Source organism: Nicotiana tabacum, chromosome 17 (genome assembly GCF_000715075.1).
Source record: "Nicotiana tabacum cultivar K326 chromosome 17, ASM71507v2, whole genome shotgun sequence".
Taxonomy (NCBI): Eukaryota; Viridiplantae; Streptophyta; class Magnoliopsida; order Solanales; family Solanaceae; genus Nicotiana; species Nicotiana tabacum.
This window is the reverse complement of record NC_134096.1, coordinates 42511803-42537633: the sequence shown is the minus strand read 5'-3', so window position 1 is coordinate 42537633 and position 25831 is coordinate 42511803. Positions and strand designations below refer to the sequence as shown.

The 25831-nt window shown below is 35.5% G+C and overlaps 1 long non-coding RNA gene across 4 annotated transcripts; it reads left to right on the top strand.

Annotated features, from left to right (window-relative positions):
- Positions 1-1084: 1084 nt before the first annotated feature.
- Positions 1085-7880, top strand: LOC107765955 (uncharacterized). Of its 4 annotated transcripts, XR_012701163.1 has the most exons (5): positions 3547-4741; positions 5022-5114; positions 5196-5293; positions 5381-5711; positions 7561-7853. It is a non-coding gene; the product is annotated as an uncharacterized LOC107765955 (long non-coding RNA). The 4 variants fall into 4 exon arrangements; XR_012701162.1 differs by having other exon boundaries at positions 1085-5114; XR_012701161.1 differs by having other exon boundaries at positions 3545-4741; positions 5022-5293.
- Positions 7881-25831: the final 17951 nt, after the last annotated feature.

Sequence of the window (25831 nt, the reverse complement as noted above, 5' to 3'; positions counted from 1 at the left end):
CGAGACCTGATATTTCACAAGTCGTTGGAGTTATTAGCAGATATATGCATAATCCAGGAAAGGAGCATTGGCAAGCTCTGAAATGGATTCTACGGTATATTCATAGTACTGTAGATGTTGGGTTAGTTTTTTAGCAGGAAGGCAATCGGTCTATAGTTGGATATTGTGACTCAGATTTTGCAGGTGATCTGGACAAACGAAGGTCAACTACTGGTTATGTGTTTACTTTTGCAAAGGCACCAGTTAGTTGGAAGTCTACTTTGCAGTCAACAGTTGCTTTGTCTACAATAGAGGCAGAGTACATGGCTATTATAGAGGCTGTGAAGGAGGCAATTTGGCTTCAGGGGTTGCTAAAGGAGCTTGGTATTGAACAAAATAATATTATAATTTTTTGTGATAGTCAAAGTGCTATTCAATTAGCGAAGAACCAAGTTTATCATGCAAGGACGAAGCACATTGATGTTCGGTATCATTTCGTACGAGAAATCATAGAAGAAGGTGGAGTCACGGTGAAGAAAATTCATACTACGGAGAACCCTGCTGATATGCTGACAAAAGTGGTGACTGCGGTCAAGTTTCAATATTGTTTGGATTTGATCAACATTGTTGAACACTAAAGATTGAAGATGAAGACACAACCAAAATTTGTTATTGAGAGAAAATTGAAGATGTGGAATTTTGCCAAGGTGGAGATTTGTTGAAATTGTCAAAAGTCCCACATCGGTGGATGGCAATTTTGAATGGGAATTTCACCCTATAAAAGGAGGCCTAATGTTTAGGATTTAGACACACCTCTCATTTGACTTTTATCTTCTTAAGGCATTTGTATCTTCTCTCTTTAGTATTATTTCACTTGTAATTTTGGAATGGAATAAAATATTGATTGTGTCCGAAGAAGTAGGCAAAATTAGCCGAACCTCGTAAATTCTGGTGTTCTTTTATTGTTGTCTTATTGTCTTGTTTATTATTTAGTGGTTGTCATAATTTTTAGTATAGTAGTTGTGACTCATTCACACTATATACATTTGGCTTCACTCATCTATGTTATCAGAAAGATTTGGTCTATTTGGTTTGACATTTCAGTATTAGTGACTCAGTCTTGGTTGTGCAAATAGATTACACTAATATCATATTCATTATTTGTTGCTTTCACTCTATATGTACTTTACTGAGATACTCACTCTGAATCACTTAATTCACTTTGTAGAAAAATGATTTTGTAACTTCACCAAATCTATTTCTACACTCCAATCTGTTAGGTGATTTTGGCATTCCATATATTGTAACTTCACCAAATCTATTACTACATTCCAATCTGTTACATGATTTTGGCATACCAATTATATGGAGTCTGATGTGGAGTAGTATTTTAGTGAGTTATGAATTAAATCTTTTCATGTTTGAAGGTTGTATTATGTACCTGGTGTTATGGACTCTAATTTAAGGATGGGAATAGAGTGACTCATGAGCAAAATTAGTTATTAACTTAGTCACACCAGAGAAAAATTGATCTTAATATCATAGCAGACTTGAAGTGCCAGCATGTTGGTAAAACATGACTTGTTTAGGAATTAAGTGGTTCTGATTTGACTATCATGTTTGATTTGTTGAATGAATAAGTAAAACATGACTAGACATGACCTCTTTTTCTTAGTCATTTTTTTCTGCCCTAAAGTTTTCAGTTTCTCTACCTGAATTTTTAGTTGTTCACTTAAAATTCTTTCACATTCTTTTCCTTGATTGGTTATTTTATTTCCTGAAATAACACTATTTTCTTAATCAACAACCACACTATAAGAGCATCAATACAAAGTAAATATTCTTTTAGTTTTCCTGATTTGTAGCTTATTTATAAAATCATTACAAAAAATATTCTCAATTTTCAAAAGTACTAAAAATTTAACATATTTATTCATCATTTATTGTAAAAATTAAGGTTGTTACTTGAGCTATAGGCCACTGAAATGGTGGATGTGAGAAATTATTCAAACGGATTATAAAATAATCTTCGAAAGTAGATTGACTAATATTCCTTAGTAAAGGTGACTAATATGTTTTTATTCGCTTATGTTCATTTCTTGTTCATTGCTATACTATTTTTTGGTTGACTATACATGTATATCAATTTTGTGTATGCACCAGATTATGGTACTTGATAAGCAATGGATGAAACTTATTCATGATCGACTTGATAACGCTTACATACTTGGGGTGGAGAACTTTCTGAATTATGCTTTTAAAAGATTGGGAGAAACACATGAAATACGTTGTCCATGGGTCAAATATGATAATGCAATTTCAGGAATACGTGAGCTGGTTAGGTTACATTTAATAGTACACGGAATAGTTCAAAATTATACCCCTTGGTATCACCATGGGGAGAGATTAGGTGAGTCCTCTTCAGATTATGAATTTGTAGATGATAATATCAATGAAGAGGGTGATGGTGAGGATGAAATACATGAAATTTAAGAGATTTATATCCCACTTTTGAAGGAGACAATATGAACAATGATGGTGATGGGCAGTTTGAGGAGGATTCAAATATTGAAGCAAAAAAGATTCTATAGGATCTTAAAAGATTTTGAGCAACCATTGTACCAAGATTCAAAAGTTTCTAAACTTTCTACTTTGGTAAAGTTGCTTCATATCAAAAGTATTGGTAATTGGAGTAACGCGTCATTTACAATGTTGTTGAAGATCTTGAAGGAAGATTTATTGTAGGATGGATCAAACTTGCCAGATCCATATTACGAAGCAAAGAAGGTAATTCGGCACCTAGGGCTTTCTTACAAGAAGATTGATGCATGTAAGAATGATTGTATGTTATACAGGAAGGATAATAAGTCTCTTGAGTCATGCAAAGTTTGTGGTGCATCTAGATGGAAGGAGGATAAACATAGTGGGGAAACCAAATTTAAAAGTGGGAAAAATATACCATACAAGATTTTACGTTATTTTCCTCTAAAGCCAAGACTTCAAAGATTATTTATGTCCTCGAAAATATCTTCTCTGATGAGATGGCACCATGACAAAAGAGTTGATGATGGAATAATGAGTCACCCAGCTGATTCAATAGCGTGGAAAACATTTGATGAACTTCATCAATCTTTTGCATCCGAGCCTTGTAATGTTCGACTTGGACTTGCTAGCGATGGTTTTCAACCATTTGGAAATTCCAAAACTCTTTATAGTATTTGTCCTGTGGTACTTATTCCTTATAACTTACCACCTTGGCTATGCATGAAGAAAGAAAATTTTATTTTGTCAATGATTATTCCTGGTCCTGAGAGTCCTGGAGATGCTATTGATGTTTATCTCCAGCTTTTGATAGAGGAATTAAAGGAATTGTGGGAATCTGAAGTGGAGACCTTTGATGCGTCAACTAAACAAAACTTTGTGTTACATGCATCTTTATTATGGACCATTAATGACTTTCCCGCCTATGCAAATTTGTCTGGATGAAGTACAAAGGGAAAAACTAGTGTGCCCATGTTGTAATAAAGAAACTCACTCAATTAGGTTACAAAATTATAAATAAATAAAAAAAAGTGCTATATGGGCCATAGACGCTTTCTTCCTCTTAATCACAAATGGAGGAATGATAAAAGTATCATTTGATGGCACTAAGGAGCGAAGATTATCACCAAAACATTTGTCTGGTGATGATATACTTGATCAAGTGGCTGATTTAGATGGGTTACAACTAATAAAGGATCTAAAAAGAAGATTAAAATATCACATGAGAGTAGGGTGATAACTAGAATAAGAAGAGTATTTTCTTTGATCTCCCATATTGGAAAACTCTTTTATTGCGGCATAACTTAGATGTAATGCACATTGAGAAAAATATATGTAATAATATTTTGGGGACAATCTTAAATATCAAAAGAAAAACCAAAGACACCATAAACACTCGGTTGGATTTGCAAGCAATGAACATTAGGAAAGAATTGCATCCAATAAAAATTGGGGATAAATATGACTTACCAACAGCATGTTACACATTATCTCCTGAAAAGAAGCACATGTTTTTCAGTTTCTTGAAGAACTTAAAGGTCCCAGATGGATTTTCATCAAATATTTCCTAGTGTGTCAACCTTAAAGATCGCAAAATTTTAGGTTTAAAAAGTCATGATTGCCATGTTCTTCTATAACATTTACTCCCACTTGCTCTACGGGGCATGCTATGCAAATCTGTGTGTGAACCGTTTATTGAGTTGTCTTTGTTTTTCAACGTGCTTGGATCGAAATATTTAAGTGTGGATGAATTAGAGCAGATAGATGCCCAAATCCCAATAACTGAGTGCAAGTTAGAAAAAATTTTCCCTCCTATATTTTTTGATGTCATGGAGCACTTACCAATTCATTTAGCTAATGAAGCTAAGATTGTTGGACCTTCTCAATATCGATGGATGTATCCAATGGAGTGATATATATACTTTATGAAACCATTTATTCGTAATAGGGCTTGCGCGGAAGGTTCTATTGCAGAGGGATATTTAGCAACTGAATGTATGACCTTATGTTCAAGGTATATACATACAATGGAAATAAAGTTTAATCGCCTTGAACGAAATTATGATGGTGGTATTATAGAATCTGATGGAGGTTTAACAATGTTTTGTCAACCTGGAAGAGCTTTAAGAGGTGGCAAATGACGCAAACTTGATTCAAATGAACTAGAGCAAGCACATATTTATATTTTGTAGAATTGTGATGAATTTCAACCATTTCTCGAGTAAGTAATGACTTGTTTCAATAATTTACTTTTATGTACCTTCTCTATTTTTTTCATTAAAATGGCATGTTATTATGATTTAATTATTTGTAGAGAGTTTTCACTAACTCCAATTGATACCTCTCAAGAAAATTCTGATAGATAATTCATTGGTTGATTAAAAGAAAAGGAGAGTACTAGTTAATATTTATATTTTTCAAACATTGTGTCATAGTTATTTATTCACATCGCGTTATATTAAGTGGCTAACCAGAATTTTGCCAGTATATTGTTAATTTAGGAGACAAGTACAAAAAACTCGGTCAATAGGTCTAAGTTGAGTATGCATCATCGTACGGGTAGTAAACCAATTAGGGAGATCATTTATGAATTGGTGAGTAAATCTTATAATTCTATTAAGAAACCTCATCTTTGTTACAAAAGATTTCTTTGACTTGTTTATTTTAATGTGAAGGGAGGTAAATATGGTAATCCATCGGATGTGGCAACTTTTTTTTTAAGACTCGTAAGAAGAACAACACGCTTTTCGAACCTGAAACCAATGAGAAATATGTATGTTTATTGATAAATTTTAATTTATATTATTTATTTATTATATTGTATTGTATTATTTTAATTAAATTATTTTTTATTTTACAGGATAAAATCAAAGAATTGGTACAATCTGAATCGTCTCTTGCAAACATTGAGGTTGTAGAAAAGTGCTTTGGACCTCAACGAAAGAGTCATATAGCTGGATTTGGTGGTGGGATAACCACTAAGGAGTTGAAATGGTAACTCCTCTAAAGCTGCATTGTTGGAAAAGCTGAATGCTACTGTAAAAAAAATATGAATCACTAAAAGGACGTTTGGAAGGGCGAGAGAATAAATATGATGAGCTAGGGAGTAAATATGCACAACTTACAAAGATAGTGTTTGATCAGCCTTCATCACCATCTTTAAGTGATCAATAGATTGAATCATATAACAGGTTAGTACATTGAAAATCCTATTTTACTCTATAAAGCATACCTTTATAGTAACCTAATTTTAGTCCTTTTGGTTTCTTCCGCATGCCCTAAGTTAAATTATCGATTTGTGCTTTGTATTTTCCTGTTTCTTCCTGTATCTTTTTAATTTGTGATGTATCACCATTAGACGCTGTTAGAAGGATATTTATTTAGATTGTTCTATGTGAAAAAGAAGAGCCAGTGATTAGTAATTTTTCTTTCTTCAGTGAATAGCTTCACATATGAACTCTGTGGTCCCAAACAGTTAGCCAGTTGCTCTTAAATTTAACACTCTAATCTTCACCAAAATCATATATTCCTAAAAAATACAGTGTATTGATTTCTCAAATCAATTGTCAATAAGATGAGTTGTTCCATCAAAGAATATAACATCTGACTGAAATTACATATTTTGCATTTGGCTTTAAAAAAGAATTGCTCGATCTTTGGATTGAAGGACTTACTGGAGAAAAGAGAAGTCTCTTTAATTCTGGATTTGTCTAACAACACCTACTGCCTTTCGAAAATAATTCTCTGGTTTGAATGGCTTGATTATTCATCTGATAGGGAAATCATGTCTTTTAGCCTAGAGGATATTAGACTCTCTGAAAATTTCTACTTTGTATCACTGCCTGTAGGTTTTGGTTGCCCAGTTCTTGACATTGCGTTACCATCCTCCTGCTGCATACTCATCACTTCATTAGAGCATTTATATTGCTGCACCGCGTTCATAAACAATTTAAATCACTTAGCAATAAACCTTCTACTATTTCAAAATGCTCTCTTTACGGCATAACCATTTATCTTCCTAGAAACTCTCTTAGCTCATTTTCTACGCACACGGAGATGTATAAAATAAGCATATAGCAGAAGAGACTAGAAAATTTTTTCTTAATCAATCTGTACGGAGTATGGCAAGCCTACCCATGTCATCCGCCAAACTTAGCAAAGATTGCTTCAAATGGGACTTGAAACCTTAAGGCATCTTTGAGAGAACAGAATGAGCTAGATGTTGCTCCATATCGTCAATACATCTATCATCACAGGTAATCAACATCACAAACTTGGTATGCATTGGACACTTAGAATAAGGAAAAAACAGATCTACTTTTCAGCAAAATTCTGCTCTTGTTTAGATAGACGATTACGTAAGTCAGTAGTTTTTTGTTTGTGAAATGCATAATTTTCAATTTGCAGTCAAACGTTAATCACAAAATGAATGAAGATGGGATAAGCTACATCGACACAATGAGAAACTATGCTCGGTCTCTCTGAAAATGTTGCCAGGTACGTGTCGGATCCACCTAAAGCAGTGCATTTTTGGAGGATCCGCCACGGGTGCGGCAACATTTTGGAGAGTTCGCGCAACATAGCTGAGAGATTAGATCCTATCACACACAAACAGAAAAAATATTGCTTTAACAACACTTTCAGTAACTTAAAGAACTATTCGAAACTACAAGTGGTTGGTAGACTGAGGTATCTCTCCAGCATCACGACTATAGCTCTTTCCAGAATATGAACTTCACCTTTATCAAAGGCACTATAAGATACTATAATTCACGGCTACCTTTTATAGACGGGGTCTCAAATATGATCTCAATAGAAACAGAGTTCTATCTGGTATAAGTTAGTCTGATACTTGGCTAGAATTTAATTGAACTTATCACTTCTTTGGCTAGTCAACTTACTTCTCGTGAACATAGCTATCTATCTGTGCATTTGATAATTTAAGGTGTTATCTGTTCATTTTCCTTTTAACGTGTTCATTTTCTTCTTTAGTTGTTTATTCTTTGTTACTAAACTGGCATAAATTTCTTATTTTAACAGATCAAAAATTTGAAGTGTGAAGAACCTATCCTTGAAGAAAGTATAGAGCAAGTTAAAGTACAAGAGGTTTTTGGTTCGTCAACGATGGTTTAAAGGCGTTGTCTTATGTACATATATATGCTTCAATTTTACTTTTTTTCTTTTTAGGAATTATTAAAAATGATGATTAACTCATCTCACTTTATGCTTCCTGACTGGGTTTGCGTTATTTTTACTTTTCATTATTTTAGTAAGATGGAGTTTCTTACAATTTGAATTGGTTTCTGGTAAATATGATACTTTAGTTCTTTGTATTAATAAGATATCAAGTATTTGGTTTATTTTTCAATGTTGTTGAGCGTGTATGAAAGCATATAAATAATTATTACTATTCAGATAATTTAAATTTTTATTATATTTATTACATTTTTATATTAGCGAAAAAAATATGGTCATTAAAACTCTTTAACGACAGGTTTCTCAAACAGATAAATAATTATTAACAAAGAGAATTTTGGTTGTTAAAAGTAATTATACAATTAACGAAGGAAATACCGGTCGCTTAAAGTACTCGAATTGACTTAATACATTGTTGTCATTAAAGACTTTTAATGACCGGATAACAAATTAGCGAGAGAAAAATCATGTCGCTAAAAAGCATGTTTAACGACCGAAAATTATGTCGTCGCTAAATATCCTTTAGCGACCGGATTATAAGCTGGTCATTAACTTTTAACGTCGGGACTTTTAACGATCGGTGATGACCGAATTTTCTCCCGTCATTATCAACTTATAACGATCGGAATTGGACTTTTAACGACCTGATTTCCCCTCGCTAAAGCCTTATTTTCTTGTAGTGGCTACTTCAATGTTTGCCTTGGTCAAATAGGTCTCATCGTGTGGAGAGCAGTTGCTTGCCTTCGCTACTTGTCGGGGTCAGTTTCCGCCCCTTTCACCTTCCGTCACTTGCTCCACTTATATTCTCCAAAACTATTTCGTGAAGGTGTCTTTTCCCTCGTGGCTAGAAGTAAAAGGGTTTTAGTCAGTCCCGAGGATGACCATGGTCGTGGATGGTATGCTCGATTTATTATCGCCCCTACTCATGGGTTAGTGGGTGATGAAAATATGTCTTTCCCTAAAAAGTGGAACTTTCCACGTAAGTTTTTTTTTCCTCTTATTCCTTTAGTTTTCTTGACATTTTGGTTTTCTTCTCATGAGTGTATGTTCACTTTTCAGCAACCATGGAAGTTTTCAAAGAAATTCCTGACTTCTGTGCTTGGGTAGAAAAGATGTTGACCGTTGTTCCCATAGATAAGAGATCTTGGAAATTTCTTTCACAAAAATTTGGATGGAAAGTGAAGACTCGGTAAATTTTTATTCCTATAGTTCCCTCTCTCTTTGTTTGTTCCTTTCTTTTAATGCATATACAGTTTCCCTCTTTTTTTAGGGTTTGTCATTCATGGCATCAGTCCCGCTTTTGTTCCTTCTGCGAGGTTCTCCGTAAGCTTTACACTAGAACATATTCTAAGTGTGTCTTCCTATGCTGGTAACCTTGATACCCCCCCCCCCCCCAAGTCCTGTTGATAGGTTCTTTGCCCATGGTTTTGAGGGTGAAGAAGAGTTTGGTCCTGTCTCATAAGAGCCGCCACTTGCCTCTCTTTCAATGACGTCAGTTGCTCTTGTTGTTAATCCCCCTGCTTCTTTGCCTACAATCACCCCAGTATCTGCCCCCGTTGCTACTTCTCGTGAAGAAGCTGAGCCTTCTAGCAGTAGACGGGGTATGAAGAAAGTTTTAATTGAAGTCCTTGATGGTGGGAATCTTTTGAAGAAGTCTGGACAAGCTTCAGTATGGTTAAAACCATTGCTTGGTCTCGTGAAAAGAAAACAGCTTGAGTCTCACAGTTCTTTGACCCTGATGAATGGCATCATTCATTCCTCCCTCAAGGTATATCTTTACTCTCTTTACTTTACTCTCTTTACTTTTCTCTCCTTCATTTGATGTTCGTAACTCCCCTTCTTTTGTTTTTTTATTGATCAATTTGACAGGTACGGAGCATATGAGAAGGATTTCTTGGACAGATCAATGGGTAATTGAGTTGCGCACTGAGTCTGATAATTGAAAAGAGAAATTCGAAGGCCTTCAGCTGGAGAAAGATGTTCTTGCTGATGAGAAGGAAGCTTTAGAATAAAAATTGAGGGTAATCACTACCGAACTAGCGGTTTTAAAAGTTTCCTCCAATCAAGTTGAAAAAGACAAGGATAGATTGGAATCCTCCTTCGCTGAACAGCACTCCAAGGCAACTAAAGAAATAAGGAGCTTGAAAGAGCTCCCTAACCAAAAAGAGGCATACGCGGGTGATCTTGTTCAAATGATCATCTAGACTCAAGAAGACCTCTCTGCCTCAACAGACAAGATTCAGTTCCTTGAGAATTTTCTTACTCCTTTGAAGACATCTTATGAAGCCTCAGAAGCAGAAAAAGAAGAGTTGAAAACTAAAATTGAGCAGTGGGAGAAGAATTACGAGGTCTTTGAAGACAAATTAACACTTGATGTTAGCTGGGTTTTATTGAACACTCACTTTGAGACTCTGATAGAAGCTATCCATGAGGGTTTTGACCTTAACTCTGAAATTGCAAAGGCTAAAGAGACGATTGACAGACTCAGCAGCTTCAAAGCTTCTCAACACCCGAGGATGAAGGTTCCAAAGGTGATGATGATGGACTTACTCTTGGTGAAGCTGATGTTCAACCCTCATCTTTTCAAGTTAATCCTTCTTCTCCCGTGGATGATGCTCCCTAGTTTTTTCCCTTGGTTTTTGTGGAAGTTTTTTGATTTTGGTTTGGTTTTTGTTGAAACTCTCCTTTTGTTTTTTGGATAGTTTTTGGAAGGTTTTGCGCCCCCATTTTTGGGGTGATGATATAAATATCTCTTTGCTGCATATTATACTTTCTGCTCTTTGAGTTTTTGAGCTTATACTTACATTAAAAATACTTTAGTAGACCGTGTCTTCAATATGCACAATTTGTTTTATAAAAGAGGGCCCTTTTATATTAACAACACTAATGAAGATGACGTCTCATCTTCATATTGGTGCAAAGATATGAAATATGAAGTAATTTGAAGAAGTTTTATTTCTTGAACTTTCAAATAAATAAATTTTTACAACATTTTCATAACTACTTTCTTTGTAGCAGGTTTACAAATGCGGGTATATTTTCCCTTGATTACATTTATGGCCTTAACCTAGAAGCTCGTGGGAGCTTGAACGCCTTTGAAATTTTAACATTTTCTTCAAGGGTTTTAATTCTGGCTGAATTATGCTCTTGTGGTATACATCCTCTTTCTTTGTGCATCCTTTTGTATGCATAAACTGTGTTAGAGCATTGAAGCATGAAATCTCGAACACTGGATCATCTCCTTACTTACGGTCCTTTTCCTGAAAAAGGAAATACATACGGGACTCGGAGGTAATCTTTTAGATGATGACTGCCTAACCCTTTTGCCTTCAGAAATGTTATAACCTAGACTAGAAATAATTAAGTATTCCGCGTGTCTTTTGGGTTTAATATCATCATTTGGTATGGGCCAGCTTTTTTTCCATCATCTAAAATGGTTAGTAAATATTAAACGAATAAAATAAAACTTGACTTGCATGATACCTGATTGTGGGTATTAACCTTCTTTTAGAAATAATACTTCTTCAAATGGACTGCATTCAAATGTGATGGCAACACCTTGCCATCCATGGTTTTCAATTCGTATACTCTTTTTACAGCAATGCCTCTAACCCTATATGAGCCTTCCCAATTTGTACTCAACTTTCCTTCATTCGCCACTTTTGTTGATCGGAACACTTTTTTTAGGACAAAGTCCCCAATTTTGAAGTACCTCAGGTTTGCCTTTCTGTTACAGTATCGTTCAATCATCTGCTTTGGAGCAGCCATCCGAATTAGTGTTGCTTCTCTCCTTTCTTCTGTCAAATCCAAATTTGCTCGAAGCTCTTCTTCATTTATTGCCTCATTAGTATGTGTGTGTCTCGTTCTCGATTCGCCTATCTCTACTGGAATTAGAGCTTCTTGTAACGACCCAACTTATCATTTTGTGAATTGGCATCCCGTTCAACGGTTTAAGGCACCGAGCAGCTTCGTAATATGTATTATAACGTACGTGTGCGGTCGAATTTGGTTTTCGGAAGATTCAGAATTTAAAATGAAAGAACAATTCTTACTTTTGAAGCTTAATGAAAAGAGTTGACCGGAGTTTTAACTTTTGAGCAAACGACTCCGAAATAGAATTTTGATGATTCCAATAGCTTCGTATGGTAATTTCGGACTTAGGCGTATGTCCGAAAATGGATTTGGAAGCCTGTAGGTCAATTCGACACATTTTGGCAAAAGTTGGAAAATGAAAGATTTTTAGAAAGTTTGACCATGAGTTGACTTTATTGATATCGGGGTCGAAATTCGATTCCGAAAATTGGAACAAGTCCATTATGTCATATATATGACGCGTTTGCAAAATTTGAAGTCATTCCAAATTGATTTGATACGTTTCGGCGCAAATTATAGAAGTTGAAAGATTTGAAAACTCATAATTCGATTCGAGGCGCGATTCGTAATTTTGACATTGTTTGACATGGTTTGAAGCCTCGACTAAGTTCGTATTTTATTTTGGGACTTGTTAGTATACTTGGTTGGGGTCTCATAAGGCTCGGATTAGTTTTGGATGGGTTTTGTAACGTGTTTGGTGTTTTGTCATTGTTTTGAGCATAAGCATGTAATGATCCAAAGGTCCATTTTTAGTTCTAGAGATCGAATTCGATTTCCAGACTTCCGGGAGTTTGATAATGAATTATAGGAATGATCTGGAATATTTGGTCTAATTTCATCAAGTCACAATTGGTTTATTAGCTTGAAACATGAGTTAATTATTTAACGAGCGAAGTTGGTATCGCATTGAGCAAATGAGCTCTGAATTGAGTTTTGATTGAACGACTCGGGTAAGTGTCATATATCTGAAAGTGATTATATTTCATAAATCCATGGTTATATTCATCATTTAATTCGAATTTAAATGGAAAAAATTGAGATTTTGGCAAAATCTTTCCAAAAACGAAAATTTAAAATTTGAAGGTCGAGTTGTTATTGGAATTGGATAAAATTGGTATGGCTGAACTCGTATAAAAATGGGTATTCGAATTTCGTAAAACTTCTGTTGGGTTCCGAGAGGCGAACCCCGCGTCTTTTGGTTGACTTTTTAATGTAAAATTTTAAGTCGACGTTATATTATCCGGAATTGATTTCGATGAATTTTAATGAAGTTATACAATTAATTTGGCTAGATTTGAGCCGTCTGAGGTCATTTCACTCAAGAAGGCTATTTTGGAATTTCGGCCTAACTTCAAAAAGGTAAGTATCTTACCTAACCTTGAGTGGGGGAAATACCCCTTAGGCATTGAGTCGTATGTGCTATTTGTGAAACGTAAAAAGCTGTGTACGCGAGGTGACGAATACGTACTCAGGCTTATATGTGCAACTTTTATTGGTTTAAAGTCTTAGGCATTTTTATGTATTAAATTGGAAAATTGTTGTCACTTATTAAATCCTCTAATTGCCATACCTCAAATCCTTGTTTGTCGAATTTGTTTTTATATGATAATTTGGTGTGATTGCCACTTTGATTTTTATGTGAATCCCGTGTGTTTTTTGAGTTAAAATTTCCTGGAAATAATTAATTAAATAAGTTTAAAAGGAGGCATTAATATATTTATCTATAATTTGGATTAAAGAAGGTGTTGTCCTATGCTGAGCTATTTTTCCATCCTTGTTATTAGTTTTGAGGTTTTGTATACTTTGTGTGGAGCCTTGGGCTATTTGCTGTGAAATTAATTGATTCCGTTATACTTTTGGGAATGTTGTGGCATGCGGGTAATTTGTAATTACGAGTTGATTATGTGGTGTTGTTGTGATAATCTTCTGTGTAAATTGTTGTGTGATTTGGGTTACGGTTGTACGGCGTATAAGGGTGGCATTCCATTATTAATATTATGTAGGTAAAAGGATGGCATTTCATTGCTGTTATGTGTGTTGGGATATTGTCTGGGCAGAGCGATAAGGGAGGCTATTAAACGGAGAGATAAGGGAGGCTATTATAGGAGTGATAAGGGTGGCTATAGGAGCGATAAGGGTGGCTATTGATATTGTCAGGGCGTAGGGATAAAAGAGTTTGTTATAGGAGCGATAAGGGTGGCTATTGATATATGTTATTGGCACGTGAACTGTCCGTGCAGATGTGATATGAAATGTGGGCACGAGGTGCCAGGGAAATATAATAATTTTTATTATTAGCACGTGAGTTGTCCGTGCGGTTATGATAGGAATATGGGCACGAGGTGCCGTGGATATATGAAATGGGCTGAGACCCGTGTTACGAAAATATGAAAGTGGGATGAAACCCGTGTTTTATGATTTTGAAATGAGGTGTTACAGAGTGACTTTTATTTGAAAGAATTATATTCGAAAGATATTTATTTGAAATAATTATATTCGAAAGATATTTATTTGAAATAAGTATATTCGAAAGATATTTATTTGAAAGAATTATATGTGAAAGATTTATATTTGAAGGACTTGATTAATTGGTTGTACTTCTGTTCTTTATTCGTTTGAGCAATAATTATGGTGTTCTTATTTCTATCATTGCTAGTTGTTTTCTAGTACTATTGTATACTGCTATATTGCACAGGTTATTTGACTAGTGAGTGTCTTGACTGTACCTTGTCACTACTCCACCGAGGTTAGTCTTGATACTTACTGGGTACCGACTGTGGTGTACTCATACTACACTTCTGCATATTTTTGTACAGAGCCAGGTAGTAGAGATATCGGATTCGGACAAAGATTAGAGTGTGATCGCAGGGATTCAAGATAGGGTTGCTTAGTTGTCGCAGTCCCTTGGAGTCTTTTAATTTTATTATACTGTCAACTCTTATTCGAACAGTATTGTATATTCGATCCTTGAGATCATTGTATGTATTCAGTTAGAGTTCGTGACTCAGTATTACCAGTCTTGGGGAGGTTGTTATAATTATTTCCGTTGTTGGTTTCGATTATCTATAAACAAATGGCTTGAATTGTTATTAAAATCGGCTTACCTAGTCTTAGAGACTATGTGCCATCACGATGTCTGTGGTGGAATTTTGGGTCGTGACAAGTTGGTATCAGAGCTCTAGGTTCACAGGTTCTACGAGTCACGAACATGTCTACTATACTTGCGGATCGGTACGGAGACGTCTGTACTTATCTTGGAGAGGCTACTAAACTGTTAGAAAATTTCCACTTCTTTCATTCTTGTCATGCGAAATTTGTTGATTTTGGAGTTTGAGCCTTTGTATCTCTATTCTCTCACAGATGGTGAGGAAACGTGCTACCGAGTTAGCTGATCAGACACCCGTGCATACTACTAGGGCCGCGAGAGGCCGGGGATGAGGTAGAGGCCGAGGAAGGGCACGTGTCGTAACTAGAACACCTATCAGAACAGCAGTCGAGGAGCCGCCAGTAGCTCCGGTTGGGGGACAGGCACCAGAGACACATGGTGTTACCTCCGGACGTCAGGAGACCTTAGCACATCTCCTGAACATGTTTGGTACAATAATTCAGGTGGGATTGATCTTCGTTTCACCAAATATTTCACAGATTGGGAAGGAGTTCAGACTCCTATCGCCCGTACTCCAGAGCAACAAGTTCACATTGGTCAGGTTCCGAGTATAGTACTGGTACAACATGTTATTCCAGTTTAGCCTGAGGTCAGGCCAGAGGCATCAGAAGAAGAACAAAAGAGACTTAAGAGATTTAAGAGGTATAGTCCACCTACCTTCAGTGGCACAGCTACTGAGGATGCCTAGGGATTTCTAGAAAAGTGTCACCATATTCTCCACACCATGGGTATTGTGGAAGTGAGCCGAGTTGCCTTTACTACATTTCATCTATCAAGCGCAACATATCAGTGGTGGCAAATCTATGAAGAAGGTAGACCAGCCAATGCAACACCACCAACTTGGGCTCAATTTTCGGTAATATTTTTGAAAGAGTTTGTTCCCCAGACTCTCTGAGATGCATGATGCACATAGTTTGAACGGTTGCGTCAGGGCACTATGACAGTGTTAGAATATGCCATCAAGTTTAGTGAGTTAGCCTGTCATGCACCTGTTTTGTTTCTTACAATCAGGGAGCAAGTCCGTAGATTCATTGAAGGGCTCGATTATGATCTTAAAATATGCATGGCTCGAGAATTGTAGTATGATACTCCATTTTAGCAAGTAGTACAAATTGCCAGAATGTTAGAACGTGTTAGGAATGAGGAAAGGGAGTCTAAGGAAGCCAAGAGGTCTCGAAGTTCTGGAGGATTTGGTGGATGCTACTCTGCATCTAGCACTCATCATGTCGGAGGCTCGGGCAATCGGTTAGCCCAGTCCGCAATTCAGAGTAATCGTAGTGCTCCAGTTAATACTTTTAGTGCACTACCGGCACAGGGTTCTTACAGTGGTTATTCTAATTATCCGGCACAGACTCAGTATAAGAAGCCGCACCCACAGAGGGGTTGTTATGAGTGTGGTAATACTAGGAACACCATGAGAGATTGTACCAGACTTGGGAGAGGTTGATTTCATCAGAACACTCAGGCTACAGGCTCTATTCCAGTTATTACCCCACATGCACAGCCAGTTAGGGGTGGAGGACATGCGGGTAGAGGGCGCCCTAAAGGGGGAGGCCCAGTCCGTTGATATAATTGTTATGGTATGGTTGAGTCTGCTACACCAGATGGTGTCGTTACAGGTATGATTTAATTCGTAATAGAGGAGCATTATTCTTATTTTGATTCAATCTCGATTATCAAGGTGAGATCTCTTATCATGCTCCTTCTACGGTGAGTGTGAATTTGTACTCCACTCACGTGTTTATCCATGTTGGGAGATTTGATGGTGTTAGCCCGTGTCTATCATTTGTTTTGTTTTGTATACTATTGAGGGCTATGAGTCCAAAAGTGACTTTCTATTACTCACTACAATGGCTTTTGATATAAATTCGGAATAGTTTGATTAAAACAAATGTGAATTTAATGCCCTACCGGTATGGGGGTTCATTATGTGTTGTGAAAATTATTTATTGGAATTTATTAAAAGAATAAAAAGAAATAGAAAGTTTCAGTTGGCACAATATGCATAATATTTGTGATTCAGAGTTGAGGATGGGATCCTCATGTTTTCATGTGATTTTGATATGTTTGAACTGGGCCATGTGTCGCGATGGATGTTATATCAGGATGAGATCCTTGTGGTTAAATTCATGTGTTTTAAATTCTCCCTTTGTGAAATTATATTTGTACTATGGTAGTAATGGAGAGTCATGCCTGTTAGGCTTATTTGATAATTCTTGTATATGTTTTCTGTGTATATTTAGCTATATTCATATTGTAATTATTGAGTTTTAGCCTATGAGGTGAGTGCCCAGGTGGCGTTAAATGTGACTCGTTAATTCGGGTAAATAATTATGAGGTCTACATGCCTTCGCGTTTTGCTGTCAGTGTTGTGAAAATTTGAAATGAGGTTTTAGTTAATATGAGGTTAATTGACGGAGGTTGGAATTAATTATGAACAGCTATTATGACTAGAGATGTGGTTATGGGCATACGTATGATGTGTGTGTAGGCACGAGTTGCTACAGCCAGTTGGGGCTAATACAGTGTGTTGATATGAAAATCGTACCTTTTGAAAATGATTAGAGTGTAAGAACATGGTTCTAAGGTTATAAGTATGGATAAAAGAAATAATCTCAAATGAGATGGTGTTGTCAGGCTTATGTTAATTGCGGTGACGTAGAACCATCCGCGAGTATGGGTGTAAGAATAAACTCAGTGATTTAATGTCCTCAGAATATTTCTTGGCACGTTCGAGGACGAACGTATGTTTTAAGAGGGGGAAAATGTAATGACCCGACTTGTCATTTTGTGAATTGGCATCCCGTTCAACGGTTTAAGGCACCGAGCAGCTTCGTAATATGTATTATAACGTACGTGTGCGGTCGAGTTTGGTTTTCGGAAGATTCAGAATTAAAATGAAAGAACAATTCTTACTTTTGAAACTTAAATGAAAATAGTTGACCGGAGTTTTTACTTTTGAGCAAACGACTCCGGAATGAAATTTTGATGATTCCAATAGCTTTGTATGGTGATTTCGAACTTAGGCGTATGTCTGAAATTGGATTTCGAAATCTGTAGGTCAATTCGACGTATTTTGGCAAAAGTTGGAAAATGAAAGATTTTTAAAAAGTTTGACCAGGAGTTGACTTTACTGATATCGGGGTTGAAATTCGATTTCGGAAATTGAAACAGGTCCATTATGTCACTTATGACTCATGTGCAAAATTTGAAGTCATTCTAGATTGATTCGATACATTTCGGCCCAAAATATAGAAGTTGGAAGATTTGAAAACTCATAATTCGATTCGAGGCGCAATTCGTAATTTCGATGTTGTTTGATGTTGTTTGAAGCCTCGACTAAGTTTGTATTGTATGTTGGGACTTGTTAGTATACTTCGTTGGGGTCTCATGGTGCTCGGATGTGTTTTGGATGGGTTTTTAACATGTTTGGTGTTTTGTCATTGTTTTGAGCATAAGCATGTAATGATCCAAAGGTTCGTTTTTAGTTCTAGAGATCGAAATTCGATTTTGAGACTTCCGGGAGTTTGATAATGAATTATAGGAATGTTTGGTCTAATTTCATCATGTCGTGATTGGGTTTTTAGCGCGAAATATGAGTTAATTATTTAACAAGCAAAGTTGGTATCGCATTGAGCAAATGAGCTCTAAATTGAGTTTCGATTGAACAACTAAGTTCGTATTATTATTTGTGACTCACAGGAACGAGAATCTTCGAACTCCGAGTTCGTATGATGAAGTTAGAGCCTTTTTAGTGAAAAATAAATTGTTGGTTTAAACAGTTCTGGTGCACACCTTTAGCGACCAGATTTGGCACTTGTAGCGATGGGAATTGGACTTTTACCATATTAGTATTTTTATTGGGCAGAAACTTAAGGACCAAAAATGGTCATTTTCTTCATTTCGTTTTGAATTTTTGGAGCACGGTCCTTGGGCGATTTTGAGGATTTCTTCAAGACTTCAACTTGGGTAAGTATCCTATATCCGAAAGTGATTATATTTCATAAATTCATGGTTATATTCAGCATTGCATTCCGATTTAAATGGAAGAAATTGGGATTTTTGCAAAATCTTTTCAAAAACGGAAATTTAAGATTTGGAGGTCGAGTTGTTATCAAAATTTGACAAAATTGGTATGGTTGAACTCGTATCAAAATGGGCGTTCGGATTTCGTAAATATTCTGTCGGGTTCCGAGAGGCGAGCCCTGTGCTAACTTTCGATTGACTTTTTAATCTGAAATTTTAAGTCGACGTTATATTATCCGGAATTATTTTCAATGAATTTTAATGAAGTTATACAATTAATTTGTTTAGATTTGAGCCGTCCGGAGGTCATTTCACGTAAGAAGGCTATTTTGGAATATCGGCCTAACTTCAAAAAGGTAAGTATCTTGCCTAACCTTGAGTGGGGGAAATACCCCTTAGGCATTGAGTCGTATGTGCCATTTGTGAAACGTAAAAAGCTATGTACGTGAGGTGACGAGTATGTACTCGGGCTTATATGTGCAAATTTTATTGGTTTAAAGCCTTAGGCATTTTTATGTATTAAATTGGAAAATTATTGGCACTTATTAAATTCTCTATTTGCCATACCTCAAACCCTTACTTGTCGATTTTGTTTTTATATGATAATTTGGTGTGATTGCCGTTTTGATTTTTATGTGAATCCCGTGTGTTTGTTGAGTTGACATTTCCTGAAAATAATTAATTAAATAAGTTTAAAAAGAGGCATTAATATATTTATCTATAATTTAGATTAAAGAAGGCGTTGTCCTGTGCGGAGCTATTTTTTCATCCTTGTTATTATTTTTGAGGTTTAATATACGTTGTGTGGATCCTTAGACTATTTGCTGTGAAATTAATTGATTTCGTTGTACTTTTGGAAAGGTTGTGGCCTACGGGTAATTTGTAATTACGAGTTAATTATGTGGTGTTGTTGTGATAATCTTCTGTGTAAATTGTTGTGTGATTTGGGTTATTGTTGTACGACGTATAAGGGTGGCATTCCATTGTTAATATTATGCAGGTATAAGGGTGACATTTCTTTGTTGTTATGTATGTTAGGATATTGTCTGGGCAGAATGATAAGGGAGGCTATTAAACAGAGCGATAAGGGTGGCTATTAAATAGAGCGATAAGGGAGGTTATTATAGGAGCGATAAGGGTGGCTATAGGAGCGATAAGGGTGGCTATTGATATTGTCAGGGCATAGGAATAAGGGAGGCTATTATAGGAGTGATAAGGGTGGCTATAGGAGAGATAAGAGTGGCTATTGTCAAGGATATTATGTGGTGATGTGAGGTTATTATGTTGTTGATTTTCATCTGGTGTTGTGATTTTCCTTATGTTTATTTTTATATCTTGTGCAACTTGTCTTGTTGTTTCGGTAAATTTGATAATAGTCTTATCTATGTTGAAATTGTGAGCATGTGGATATTGCCGGGCGGATTATGTTATTGGCACACGAACTATCCGTGCAGATATGATATTTATGTGGGCACGGGGTGCCAGAAAAATATAATGATTATGTTATTGGCACGTGAACTGTCCGAGCAGATGTGATATGAAATGTAGGCACGAGGTGTCGGGTAAATATAATAATTTTTATTATTGGCACGTAAGTTGTCCGTGTGGTTATGATAGGAATATGGGCACGAGGTGCCGTGGAAATACGAAAGTGGACTGAGACTCGTGTTATGAAAATATGAAAGCGGGCTGAGACCCGTGTTTTATGATTTTGAAATGAGGTGTCACAGAGTGACTTTTATTTGAAAGAATTAAATTCGAAAGATATTTATTTGAAAGAAGTATATTCGAAAGATATTTATTTGAAAGAATTATATGTGAAAGATTTATATTTGAAGGACTTGTTTAATTGGTTGTACTTGTGTTCCTTATTCGTTTGAGAAATAATTATGGTGTTCTTGTTGCTATCATTGCTAGTTGTTTTCCAGTACTATTATATATTGCTATATTGCACAGATTATTTGACTAGTGATTGTCTTGACTGTACCTCATCACTGCTCCACCGAGATTAGTCTTGATACTTACTAGGTACCGACTGTGGTGTACTCATACTACACTTCTGTATATTTTTGTGCAGAGCCAGGTATTGGAGATATCGGATTCGGGCATAGATTAGAGTTTGATCGCAAAGATTCAAGGTAGGGCTGCTTGGTCGTCGCAGTCCCTTGGAGTTTTTCCATTTTATTATACTCTCAACTCTTATTCAAAAAGTATTGTATATTCAATCGTTGAGATCATTATATGTATTCAGTTAGAGTTCGTGACTCAGTATTACCAGTCTTGGGAGGTTGTTATAATTATTTCTATTGTTGGTTTCGATTATCTATAAAACAAATAGCTTGAATTATTATTAAAATCGGCTTACCTAGTCTTAGAGACTAAGTGCCATCACGATGCATGTAGTGGGATTTTGGGTCGTGATACTTCTGTTCCATACACAAGCCAAAATGGGGTTTCTCCCGTGCTAGTCTTTGCCATTGTTCGGTAAGCCCATAACACACCTGATAGTACTTCTGGCCATTTGCCTTTTGACTCTTCCAATCGCTTTTTTATGTTGTTAATGATAACCTTATTTGTCGACTCAGCTTGCACGTTAGCCACTGGGTGGTATGGTGCAGAAGTGATCCGTTAAATCTGCCCATTATCACAAACGATCTCCTTTGGGACTCCAAATTGACATATTATATTTCTTCAAATGAAATCCACAACTTTCTTTTCTCGCACCCATTTAAAGGCATCTGCTTCTACCCATTTTGAGAAATAATCCGTTAGAATTAACAAAAATCATACCTTTCCCTAAGCTTTAGGCAATGGTCCCACAATATCCATTCCGCATTTCATGAAAGGGACATGGTGATATGACTGAATGTAACAATTCTGTCGGTCGATGCATATTATTAGCGTAACGCTGGCATTTATCGCACCTTGCTACAAAGTCTTCTGCTTCCTCTTCTATTTTTGGCCAATAATAGCCCACTATTATTAGTGTCTTTACCAATGATCTCCCCCCGACATGATTGCCTTAATGCCCCTCGTATACTTCTCTCATTACATATTCTGTTTGTGATGCTCCAAAGCATCGTGCTAAAGGTCCACCAAATATTTTGTGATATAAGTTCCCACGAATTAAGCAATACTGAGCAGCCTTCAACCGTAACAATCGGGATTTCTTTTTATCCTTAGGAAAAATACCATATTGAAAAAAATTCACAAACTCGTTTCTCCAATCCCAAATTAAATTATTGAAATTTACCTCACTCTTGGTTTGGTCGAGGGCTGAATGAAATAAATGTACCACAACTACATTTTCTGCATTTGTTATATCGGCGACAGACGCGAGATTTGCCAATGCGTCTGCTTCTGCATTTTCCTTCCTGGGTATTTGTACAACTTTCCATATCTGGAACTGCCTAAGTAATTCTCGTACCTTTTCAAGGTATTACTGCATTCGTGTATCTCTTTCCATATAAGTGCCCTGTATTTGATTGACTACTAGTTGGGAATCACTTTTGATCACGATTTGTTCAATACCAAGATCTTGTGCGAGTTCCAAGCCTGCAATCACAGCTTCATATTATGCCTCATTGTTAGTAATTGGGTAAAATTTTATCGCTTGTCTTATTACTTCTCCCGATGGTGGAATTAAAACAATCCCCAAACCTGCTCCTTTAACATTTAAAGAACCGTGAGTAAATAATGTCCAAGTCCCCGGATTAGCTATGGTAAATATTCGTAGTTCTTTTTTTGCTTCATGAACTAAACTTAAGCTAAAATCTGCTACACAATCTGCCAACACCTGAGATTTTATAGCGGTTCTAGGTTAATATATAATATCATATTCATTGAGTTCTATAGCCTATGTAGCTAACCTTCCTGATAACTCTTGTTTATGCAATATATTCCTTAGTGGAAAAGCAGTTACGACAAAAATAGGATAACAATGAAAGTAAGATTGTAACTTCCTTGATGCCATAATTAAAGCTAAAGCAAATTTTTCTAGGTGAGAATACTGTGTCTCAGTATCTAGTAAATAGTTACTAACATAATAAATCGGAGATTGTTTACCTTTATCTTCACGTACCAATACCGCGCTTACCGGTACTTCTGATACTGCCAGGTAGACGAGCAATCTCTCTTCGTCTTTTGGTTTTACTAACAGAGGTGGATTTGATAGATACGCCTTTAAGTCCTTCAGAGCTTGTTCACACTCGTCAGTCCATTCAAACTGATTTTGCTTTTTCAATACTGAAAAGAACTTAAAGCATTTTTTCGATGACTTGGATATAAACTTTTCCAAAGCCGTTATTCTACATGTTAACCTCTGTATTTATTTCTTGCTCGTGAGTATATCTAGTATTTCTTCAATAGCTTTGATATGTGCGGGATTTATTTCAATACCTCTATTAGAAACAAGAAAGCCTAAAAACTTACCTGAAGTTACGCCAAAAGCGCACTTTTCCGGATTCAACTTCATGTTATACTTGCGGAGAATTTCAAAGGTCTCAGCCAAATGTTGAAAATGTTCCCCAGCCTGTCTTGACTTGACCAACATATCGTCTATGTAAACCTCCATAGTTTTTCCCAGGTGTTCTTGAAATATTTTGGTCACCAATCTTTGATATGTGGCTCCAGCATTTTTCAAGCTAAATAGCATATCTTTATAACAATAAGTCCCTATGTCTGTGATAAATGAGATTTTTTTCTCATCTAAAGGGTCCATTTTATCTGATTATAACCCAAAAATAGATTTCTCGGTCAAAGTCAATATCAAGAAAAAATCGGATTACTGATAACCAAAATTACTTCACTTTTTTGGTAATCTGAAGAATAAAAAGAGTAATGAAACTAATAGACAAGGGAAGAAAACTCAAGAGAGATTGATAAACTTTCCTAGAATTACGGTTAGAATCTTTCGATTAAAGCAAAAGAATAATTGCATATATTTGATTAAAATTCAGATACCATTATAAATGAGGATCTGGCCCTTATATAGGAGTACATAATTATAACATTTTTCCTACTTAATTCTGGTTTGTTAATGGCATTAATTGCCTTGATTACCCATTATTATATATGATTGTAACAGCAGAATTACTGACTGAGGATTTTCCGTAATCACGTTCGATGTCGATTTCCCTTCCTTATTTATAACAGATTCGTGTACCTTCCCTCTTTATGATCTTTATCCATTTCGTTCATATTTCTTCTTTTCCAGCTATCAGGACCGGTACCTTTTCTAGAGAAACACTGGGAGGTTTTCTCCCTCGCCTTTTTGAATTCTTTAATCCGCTTGATTGGATGTGCCACTTGTCACCTTGATAGTAGTCCACGTGTCATGCCTTGTTTTCACCAATACATCGTGACACTAACAAAAAGCCGACACATATATTTCCTTATTAATTAATTGCAACAGTAAAAAAAATTGGATTTATTATGCAAGGAAAAAAAAAGAATAAGTTTAAGATTACTTTTCAAGTAGGAGTACAAAATAAGACTTGTGATTGTTTCTGCTATTCCAAAATAGTAGTAATAGTTTTTAATATTTTTTTCTTTTTTCTTTTATTGAGTAACTCGGTTCCGACTACTGTACAATATTATAAATGATTAGCTCTATTTGGATAGTACGCAGTCTTGTATGTTGATGCATTAGCATTAATTTTTTTTTTTTTTTTTTTTAATTTAGTTATATGTTTACGATAATTTTTCAAAATATATTTTTAGGCATTTCTCAGTCATGAATATGATTATTTTTTATTTTACTTTTATATTTTAATCTGTGCTTACTATATTTTACTATGTTATCTTAAATAGATAATCGGTAATTTGTACAATAGGTCTGCATAAAAAACATGAGAAAAACCTTTATTCATACAACTTGCTAAAGTATATTATTTACTTGATGATCCTTTCCAACTTCCTTAAAAATAAAAAAATTCGTCAATTAATAAACTTCATTTAATCACTATTCCTTTTCTTTTTCTTGCGATTTTGGGTTAATATTTTGTTGTTCGCTTATAAGCGATCTGCTCTTATAATTGAAGAGGAAAGAGCCAATGCGGACCAAGAACAGATGTACAAATTACCTAGGTATGAAACTTTTCAAAAGCTTTTCCACCCTAGAACCCCTTCGGTCTCTTGAACTCTCTAAAAAGGTCTAAAATTTAGAGATAAAGGCAAGTATCTCCCGTATTAATTCATCTAATTTGTTAGGGATTCACTTGATTTTGGAATATTTTTTTAGTACCTGCAAAATACTTTTGGTTATAACAACAACAAACCAAGTATAATCCCTCAAGTGAGGTCTGATAAGGGTAGTTTATACACAGCCTTACCCCTACCTTGTGTAAGTAGAGAGGTTATTTTTTATAGAACCCCGACTCAAACCAACATAGTCACATTATTAAAGCAGCAGAGATAAAAAAAATACTTTTGACATAAGATAAAATAACACTCAATCACCACAAAGGTTATGTTGTAATAGTAAGTATCTATTCATCCTTACTCTGAAGTTTAAGGTTTGAGCTTTGGGAAATTCGTTTTGGTCGAAGCACTTTGCCCCTTAAAGTGGAACTTCCTGGATCAAATCAAGAATAAGTTTGGCCCAAAAATAAATATAAAATGACAAGTGCAAAAAAAAAAGCACTTAACATCATACATTATGTAAACTGATTTTTATGCCTTTTAAATTTATTTATTTTTCAAGAAAATATTTTTTTGTTGGATAGATCGTAATATTTAAAAATTTAGCCACTACAAATTTAAACCAAAAACCATAACTCACTAATAATATGATAAAATAGTTTACACGAGTTCAAATACAACATAATAATGAACAACCGTGTTGACTATTTTACGTAAAAGACATAAGAATATGTATATGTAGGTACACCGATGACGATCGATATTTAGACACATGCACAAGCATATATACTTATGGATGAGATACACGATTGAAGTTTAATTAATTAAAATTGGAGTTGAATCTAGATATTGGATTATGCCTAATGATTTTTTTAATTTTTGTGTTCTTCATTATTAATGTATCTTAAT